This window comes from Calidris pugnax, unplaced genomic scaffold (assembly GCF_001431845.1).
Source record: "Calidris pugnax isolate Ruff unplaced genomic scaffold, ASM143184v1 C15189858, whole genome shotgun sequence".
Lineage (NCBI taxonomy): Eukaryota > Metazoa > Chordata > Aves > Charadriiformes > Scolopacidae > Calidris > Calidris pugnax.
The window spans coordinates 1-9,775 of record NW_015094477.1 but is presented as its reverse complement, the minus strand read 5'-3'; the positions used below and the strand labels follow the sequence as shown (position 1 = coordinate 9,775).

At 36.7% G+C, this 9,775-nt stretch overlaps 1 long non-coding RNA gene across 1 annotated transcript; it reads left to right on the top strand.

Annotated features, from left to right (window-relative positions):
- The first annotated feature begins 83 nt into the window (after positions 1 to 83).
- Positions 84 to 2,865, top strand: LOC106900773. Its single transcript, XR_001414199.1, has 3 exons — positions 84 to 250; positions 1,156 to 1,279; positions 2,624 to 2,865. It is a non-coding gene; the product is annotated as an uncharacterized LOC106900773 (long non-coding RNA).
- Positions 2,866 to 9,775: the final 6,910 nt, after the last annotated feature.

The following is a 9,775-nucleotide window of genomic DNA, read 5'->3' as shown; positions in this document are numbered from 1 at the left end:
TTTTTTTTTTTTTTTTTTTAAGAGATCTTAATATTTTATATAAGAAAGGATTATTGAAAAGCCAGAAACATTTGTTGACTATTCTTGAATGGACCTGGAAATGTTCTTGTACGTTCTTTTATACTGTTCTGTATCCATCAGTGAACAGGTGATAAGAGTTACAAATTTCTCTGTTTAGAAGGAGCTTTCATCTCCTGAAGAAAAATGAGAAGTTACTTCGAGAACTCAGAAATTTGGACTCAAGACAATGGTAAATTCTTTTAATGGCCACCTACTTATTTAAGTGTCCTTGTACTTTAGTGGCACTAATCACATAGATATGAGTTGAACTAATTTTAAAAATATTTTTGTAAATTATTCATGTATATTGAAGTTGCATTGGTGTTATTTGGATATTGAAACTCTACAAGTAGAATATCTTGAGATGGAACAAACTTCAAAATAACTTAAAATTATGAACATTTGTGTGCATAACATGGAATAGATTTAAAACTTGTATATATCTAAGTCTCCAAATTGTAAGCTTTGGCTAATGGATTAGCTGCTTTCCAGCGCTGTTAGTATTTGAAGACAGGGAATTATAGTTGGAGCTGTAGCACAGAATTAAAAGCTTTGAATAGTTTTTGTAGAAGTTGAAATAAAATCCAGTGGAGATTTTAGAAGTGTGAGAAGTCACCTTCAGTTCCTACCGTGTCTCACATCAAGCTGTGAACAGAAGACATTGCTGTAGTGGTTAAAGACTTGTCATTCAGCTGCGTAAGATGTATTTGCTGCAGCATTCACAGGGCACTGTTGTTAATGGGCAGCGCAGTGTCGATAATGCCCGTGTTACAGGATTTGCTCATTGGAGAAGCCCAGCTGATTCCATCAGCAATTGGTGCTGCCAGCACCACCCTACACCTCAGAAGTGATGAAAAGGGTAAATGCTTCTTCACGTATAGTAAAACTTTAGGCTCTAGAGAAGTCCAGACTAGAAAAGAGAGAATAGGAATATGGAAATATAGAAGGTATTCAAAAAGAAGCCATAGAGTTGTACTTTACTTCGGCTATCTTTTTTCAATGTTTTAAAGGCCATGCTCTGTGTGTACTGTTTGCACATTTTAGTTTTGTATTAGTAAAGGCACTGTCACGCAGTGACCATCCCCTCTGTTGCAGCCGAGAGACACACAAGATCGCAGTGTTTTATGTTGCTGAGGGACAAGAAGATAAACACTCCATTCTTACTAATACTGGAGGAAGTCAAGCCTATGAGGATTTTGTAGCCGGACTTGGCTGGGAGGTATTTATTAAAACTTTTTTTTTCTAAGTCTGTTTGCGGAGAAAATTATAGATCCCTTCAGATATTCCAAGTCTTTGTCTCTTTAGTATTACTTACAAATACTGAAATACACTGTTTTGCAAGTAGGATATAGAGAGGAATTCTGGTTTAAATTCATTATCAATACTAGCTATTTAATTTTGGGCTCTTTCAATTTAAGAAAGTTTGTGCAGGCAGAGGTTGTTCTTTAATGTGCAGTCCTGTACATGGTTTTAATGGACTGATTAGGAGGCATCTTGATTTGCTTGTAGGCCTGTGAATTGTTAAGTCCATTGAAATTTGAGATTTGCAGTGATTCCCTGCTGCATAAGCATCTGCAGGTTTTCTGTTCCTCTGGCCACTTGTGTTCATCAGGAGTGTCCCCATGAGTGTCTGTCTTGTTCTTTTTCTTACTCCTTAGCTACAGAGCAGCACTACTAGATCAGCAGTGTTGATAATGGATCTGACTTTTCCACAGGAACAGAGGAAAACTGCTAGAAGTTTGCTGACTGTCACAAACATAGATGTCTGTTTCCCACATTCCTGATTCTTCAGGAGAAAAAAAAAACATCACATTAGTGTCTTCAGATATCCTTCTTTAGTGGGTTAATTCTTTTAGCCTTTATTAGCTAGAAGAATTGCTAATTTGGATTAATATTCCATGTTAACATAAAAGCAAATACATCCCATCTGAGTTATAGTTTTCTTTAGGCACTGCTGTAAAAGTGAAATAGCACGTTAAGCATACTTATTTATTTCAATGTCAAAACTATTCCCCATAGAACTAAGACTTACAAACGTATTTATGAATCATCAGTTAGTCTCCTGTGATGATTTTTTTTTTCCATATTCAGAGAATGAAAATTTCTCAGGAAAAGATATGGAAGGTAACAAGACAAATTGAAAGTGTCTTGCTGTCATGCAGGGTTTCTTCAGAGCTCAGATCAGAGCTGATGATCACCGAATTTTAAAAAATGCAAAAAGCACAAGGAAATTACTCCAGTGAACTGATCAGGGAATAGTGCACTAAATATTCATTTGCACAATCTTTCCCTTTCTCACTTTGTCTTCCTGGCAGCGTCTGTGGTGATCTCAGAGTATAGAGTGCCACTGTGCTGCAGTTGATTATTCGCAGTGTAGGCAGCAAATCTGAGCTCTTTTAGGTAAGCACAACTGCACTATTGTGAAAAGAGCCTTCACTTTTAAAAATTCAGTTGAAAATGCATTTTTTTAATACTCTGTGTAAAAAAAAGAAATAAAAAATTAATGCATTTATCACCTGGTTTTATTTTTTTTCTCCTAATGCTTGCTGGGTTTTACTTCTAGGTAAATCTCACAAACCATTGTGGCTTTATGGGAGGACTGCAAAAAAACAAAAGCACTGGATTGACTACTCCATATTTTGCTACCTCGACAGTAGAAGTGATGTTCCATGTGTCAACAAGAATGCCTTCTGATTCAGATGACTCTCTAACAAAAAAGGTAGGTGTTTAATAACAAGTTTTCTTTTGGTAATAAATCCAGAAAAACTAGAGTCGAAGAAAATCAGGTAACTTTTTCTAAAAAAAATAAATAAATATCGCAGTACCTTTATCTGCTAATAGTTGGTATTTTATTGAAGTAGGCTAAGCCATATAAATTATTCTCTCCCAATTTCTAATTTTGCCATACTGGTGATTTTTGCCATCATTGCAAATGTTGGCAGTATCACATGTACAGTGGTGAAAAATGAAGGGAGGTAATGGTTTGTGTAGAAGAAAAAGCATCTGAATGATGTTTTAATACTTTGAGACTTTAAATGCCAATTAATAAATATATGGTGAGTACTTTCTAGGAGGAGGTTTTATTCACTTAAGATTCATGTGCTGTCTATTAACATAATATTTCTTTCCAAAAAAAGTTAAAAATATTAAGAATTCAACAGTGATTATTGTATATAGATGTGCAGATGTGTATATAAGAAGGCAGAAATGCTCAACAGCAATAGAATCTCTCATAGCCACATTAAGGAAAAAATGGTTTTCTGTATTGGTATTTTTTTCTTTAGAATTTAATAAATTCCACATTAGTGATAATAAGTTACAGTCTCAAACATGTGTCCTATTACAAATGAACAATTGGCTATCATTAGACTGTCCCCCGTCCCGCGTACATACATCTTCAGATGTGCTAATCCATTCAGTAGACACGTTAATGAGCACTGGTTGAAGTGTAATATTGGAGGAACTGAAGCTGGTTGACCTCAGCATGGAGTTTAATACTTGTAATTAAATTAGACAGTAGACAGTTAGTAAAGAGAGAAATAGCCATGCCTCTGGCAAGCTTCAATTATTAATGACTTTTTTGTTCTTTGTGTTCAACTTGAAGAAAAAAATATTATTGTTATAATTATAGACTGAATATGAGATCTAACTTCTCACTGTCACATTTTGGTTGGTTTGTTTGGTAGTTTTGGGGGTTTTTTTAATATTAAAAAACGTTTTTTGTGTGCTTATAGTGCTAGATCCTTTCTGTTCTTTATATCCTGAAGTAGAGCCAGGATAACGCTTAGGTTGTTAAATGATTTATAAAAGTTGTTTAATAGCAAAAAGAACGGATTTTAAAATAAGATTGTTGCTATTGTTCTAGTATAGAACACTGTGTGTGCATATATACATATTTTTCTAAGCTGACTGGCTTCTGTATTTTTTGAACAGAAACTTAGTTTTCTAAAACACAGCTTGTAATTATCCTTACAATGTTTGTTTAGAATCTGTTTGTATTAGAGCATTAAGAAGTGTTGACAAGGGGGAAGATAGGTCACAGTGAAAATTAATTAATAATAAATAATTTGTAAATGCTGTGGACTCCAGCAGAACACACAGGCAAGTTCCCATTCCAGGAGCTCCCTGAATCCACATATAGCTGTTCTGTCCAGGCGAGGTTCAGTGCTGGTCCAGGCGTCCTGTGATTTAACGTGTGAAAATGGTGTCAGCTGGACTTTATAACAACTCCAGCTTGCCCCAGGCCAATTTCTGTCCTCCCTTGCCCAAAATCTCGCTCTTCAGTAGGTTGGAATATTTGAGGTCTGTATGGACATGTAGATTGGTGTTCTATTTGTAGCTCAGCTACTGATGGGTTGTTCAATCAAGCTGCTTTATTTCTCTGTGGCTTTCTTTCCTGTTCTTCCTCAGTAGGTGGTTTTTTCCTTCTTCCTAAGCTCAGTTTCCCAACAAATGAAGGCTTGTGAGCCTGCCTTTATATCTCTCCTCCCTTCTCTAACATCTTTTGGCCCGTTTCAATCCAATTACTAGTGACACGTTTCATAGGTGTTATGTTTAATGAAGATAGGCTAAGCAAATGAGGTAGTGTGAGAGAGACTCTTAATGCTCCTGCTCAGCAGGTAAAGAATGCATGGGATGACGCTTTAGACACCAAGGAACCAGCACCAGAGAGATGTGCAATGAAAGTCATCACAAACTTGAGAAAAACATCAACTGAAGTTTGCATCTTGGGAGAAATGAGCAAGTGGTATCAGGAGACAGGAGTAGGAAAACCTGCTTAATTCTTTTCCTAGTTCTGCATCTATTCATGCTGCTTAGACTGAACACATCAGCAAAAGGACTATGTTTTATGAGATGCCGTCCAGCTCACACACACTATAGGGGACCTCAAAATCATTTGAAAGCTCTGTGTGTGCTAACAGTTGTCATTATTATGAGTGCATGCACTGTCCATGACCTCCAGAGAAACTTGAGTTTTGAGCTTCTGCACAGGTCTTTCATGTGCTTTCTTTGTCTGTTTCATTCAGTGGGAGAAAAACAAGCAAACTTGCAGTAGTTGGCTTAGAACTGCTGCTGTTTTTTATATTGTAAATGTGCCTAGAGGTGCATGATAGGTTCATCTTATAAATGGAAATTAAATTAAATTAAAACAAAACTTCTTCCTGCCAGTCCAACCACTGCAAAATCAAGATTCTGCTGTTTCAGAGGCTAAGCCAATTTTAAACTTATTTTCCATCAGTGTTACAGAGTAGTAAATAAAACTTTTAAGTGACTTGGATACCTCTGAAGCATTTATTTCTGAAGACATGAAAAAGAGCAAGGAAAGATGTACATTCAGGGAGAACAGATGGAAATCTTCTGAATGCGTAAAGGAACTTTACGTTGAAATGCTCATATAAAATAGGTATTTAATTTGCAAATAGTAAATTAAAGATTTAATGTTCATAATGCAATCTATTTTGTTTTTCTTAGAATTAAAGATTAGAGTAAAAAGTATTTGCACTACCCTTACAAGAACAAACTTGCAAAGAAAATATCAGGATTAAATGAAACTGTGAAGACTCTCAGTTCAGAGTGAGAAAGCTCATGTATGTTCCTCTACAGCTACATCTGTCCAGTTCCTCGTCCTTTAGCCTGATAAGGGAGTGAAGGCATTGTAGGGGAGAAAATTATACATAAATAAGAAGTAGTAATGTTATTAATGATGAGAATACTAATTCATTGTGGACTTTGGTTGTATTACATTTTTCTAGATTGTGTGTCGTGGTCCTGACCACATAGATCATCTATAGCTAGTTTTTTTTTATTGTGATATTAACTTGTATTGGGAGCTTGAGGGTTCATGGATGTAAATTATTTGTAGAATTTTTGGGGGGACTTACAGTTAAGTACACTTGTTGCTTTAAAAAACCGCAACTCAACACACCTTAGTTGTTGAAACAAAGTTTTGTGCAAAATTCAACCAAAGTGTATATACACTGTAGACAGCAATGCTGCTTACATTTAATCGGCCAAAGTAGTTCAGTAAGCCATTGTTTCAGATGTTTCTGCTCCTTTTGTTCTTTTTATAATGAACATTTTCATTTTTGAGGAAGAAAAAAGTTGAGGCTAGCCGTTGTGTCATAAGAAAATATAATAGCCTTTTTTCTCCCTCCTTTAGGTAAGTGGGTATTAGAAATTACAGTAATTTTGGCAAGAGTTCAAGGGTTAATGCAACAGATAAATAAAAGGAATTTTCTGTAAATTGAGCCCTGCATTATTTCACTTGTCTTGCCTTTCCAAACCTAACTCATTTAATTTTAAAAAGTAAATACTTAAATTCTTCCTGACAGTGTGCTTTGCTTTTACTATCGTTTATTACTTCAATTATACTTGGTATCACTTAGAACAATCTGCCATTTGGAAATTTCAGTATAGCCTGCAGCTTAGTATTAAGTCTGGCTGCTATTGTAACATGTACAGCATATGACACTAATGTATCAAAATTAGATTTGATCATCCCTCCTGGTTATATTTATTTCACGTTTCTTTTGTATTCAGTTAACATAAATGTATTAGGAGAGCTGACACATGATGATGGCTATAGAGTAAGAATATTTTAAAGTATTTTGAGTTAAATTTGAAATTTCAGGTAACCTAACAGTAGGTCATTTTTATATATTTGTTTTAATGGAGTAGAGTTTCAAAGCGAGCCTAAAAAAATCTGTTTGTCTCTGACATCTCCTCAGGGCTGTGTTCCCGACAGCTCAGGTTCAAAATGGCTAAAACAGAGCTCTTAATCTCTTTCTCATTGCCACCTTTCTGGATCACCATGGATAACGTGAACATTGTGCCTGTCACTTGTGCCCATAGCCTGAAATCATCTTTAATTTGGTCCATTTATGGGATTCTTACATTCAGTCTGTGCTTAAGACTCTGTTCTTTTTTCTGAATAATGTTTCTTACAACATAGCCTTTCCATACACACAGTTAAAATATATCCACTATATCTTAAACTGTTGTTTTGATTGCTGAACCTTCCTCCTTCCTTTCTCTGGTTTTCATTCCTGAAGAATGCTGCTATCAAAGTCATTTTTCTAATATTTAACACCTTTTTACAGTTTCTTTGCATTTGTCCATCTTCATTTTGTGTCTTGTCTTATGCTTAGATAATAAACTCTAGAGCAGTTTTATCTGCATTTATGCAGTATTTAGCATTTTAGAATATTGGTATGTAATCTGTAGTTCCAGGTGTTTCAGCTATAGTGTATTAATGGCTACTTGAAGTATAACATTATTTTAGAGATTTTCATTATTTATATTATTGCTGTGCCCTACTTCTCTAATAAGGATTTGCACTATGTTTTGCTGACTGTGATTTATGCACAGAGTTGTAAATTTAGGAAGACAAGGTCAGGAAATGACTGTGAAGATATAATTGACTTACACAAGTGGTGGTGAGTTTCGAGTAACCATTAACACAGATTTCAGTCTTGGTACCTGTACGTTCTGTGTGCCCCAATCTGATTCTGTTAGATAACCTTGGGACCACATCACCTTCTTGGGAAGACATGTTGCTGCCTGGCCTTTAGGTTTCAGTGAGCAGAGGTGGCTGTAGCTCAGTATCTTTGTACCGCTTGTGTCCAGGACACTGAATTCTGTTCTGCTTCCCATTCAATACAAAGACATAAAGAATTCAGATTGGAGTTGAAAGAGGTCAGGCTCTGGCTCTCCTGTGCTGTAATAATTCCAGTGAATGATGGATTCTCCACACGTTTGCTGAGCTTGCAGAAGAGCTTTGTTGTGCTCAATTTCAAGGTCCTTTGATAGGGAACTGAAAAATGAGGAAGAAAAACCAAAAATCTTCTTTCTAAAAGTTTATGCAAAACCTAGCAGACCTTGGAAAGCTTTGCAAGACAATTTCAGATATTGGATTTCTTCCATGAATCAAGTGCTGTAGATGAGTCAAGTTATCACCATTCAAGCATTTTCATAGGCTTTGCTTGCTGACCAAGGTGGGACATCTGAAAGAAGCAATATGTAGCAGTATGTTAGTGTCAGAGCTTCTTCTGATCTACTCCAGAAAAAGGAACAGAATGACTTACCCAGAATTTAATTCTTCTCCAAACATAAAGATGAAATTGGCAACACCCAAACTTGATTACTTGTCTATTATTTTTGTCAGTCTTCTACCTCCTATAATGGAAACAAGATCTTGACCATAGTTTTGATCCTGAGTACTTTACGTCTTGTTACAAACCAGCATTCATGCTTTATACCATCATCCACATACTTGTGTTGCCTGATTTTTGACTCTCAATCCATTATATATCACAGAGATGCCATTCCACACTTTACTCAAACTGGATCTTTGTTAAATCATTCTTGGTACTAATCATGAGGTGAAATACACCTGGCAGGGCTTGGAACTCACTGCAATAATCTGATTCATTTTGCTTTTCCTCTGAAGAAGTTAGTGCTTTTAGCCTGAAATGTATCCTCCCACCTCTATGGGGGTACATAGCAAAGTACACTTTGCATCCAAAAATATGTGTCCTTTATCAGTAGTCCTCCTTCTGAAATAACCACACAATACACTTTTATCACACCACAGTCAGTGTCAGTCTGATAGGAAAGCATGCATCACGAGGGATGCTCTGGGTAGCTTTCGTAAAAGTGCAAGAACTGGTGTCCTGTCTGATAAGCTGCAGGTATCGGTAACAGGTACACAGGGACAACCTTTGATAAACGAAATTCAGAGGCAGTGATGCCCTCAGGACACTGCATTACCTATATGTTTTGGTTTTTAGAGCCAATTTGGCATGTACACTGTCACCATCCCTTGTTCCTAACAGTGTGGGAGATAGTTGTCTTTGAGTACAAAGACAGTAAGTAAAGGAGGGCTAATTCTTGTAGTAAGTAGTTTAATATTGCTGAATTAGGAGTATTGCAGTGCAGTGATGGGCATATCAGTCCTGGTTCTTCTTTTTGGCAGCCAGTTCAATGAGTTCAGTTCAGTCGGTGCACCAGATGGCCACCCCTCAATCTAGGGTCGTGTAGCTTTTTCATGTTTCACAAGATTTCATATCTAAACTGATTTGCCTCTTGCTTTCTCTTTGGTTAGGCAGCCTCATCTCTTCTCTTGCTTCTAAGTGCAGGGCCATCAGTCCCTCAAGCCCTTCTGTTGTCATATTTCACCAGATAGTTTGACTGTCATTTCGCCTAGGAAGGTAGGAAGAGATTCAGGCCCTCCACAATTCCACAGATAGTCATCTTTTACGACATTTTCATCACTGCCAAGTGTCATCCAAGGTTTTTGCAGCTGGTGTTTGCATGTTGCACATCAGTCATTCAGGTTGCTGCCTCGTTTTGTTCTGATCTAGTCTAATAAAACTCAGCATAGTGAATGTTGTTATAACCAATTCTTTTGTTGGGCTGGGTTTGCTGTTGGCACAAGAGCATCCCTAACTAAGTGTTGTTCAAAATAATTCAGCCATCTACAAAAGGGGCAGGAGCGGCTCACTTCAAAGGAGCTGCAGTCCTTGGAGATTAGATGTATCTATGATCTGGTCCAGGCAAAACAAATGACTTGTTGAGCATCAGACAGGATGTAGGGTATTGATGCCATCTGTCCCTTGCCCAGTCCAACACTGAAGAAAATCCTTTTCTTTTAGAAATGCAACCCTGTTTTTCAGTCTGATACAATTGAAAGCTAGGAGAGAGGAGCAGAGGTGCT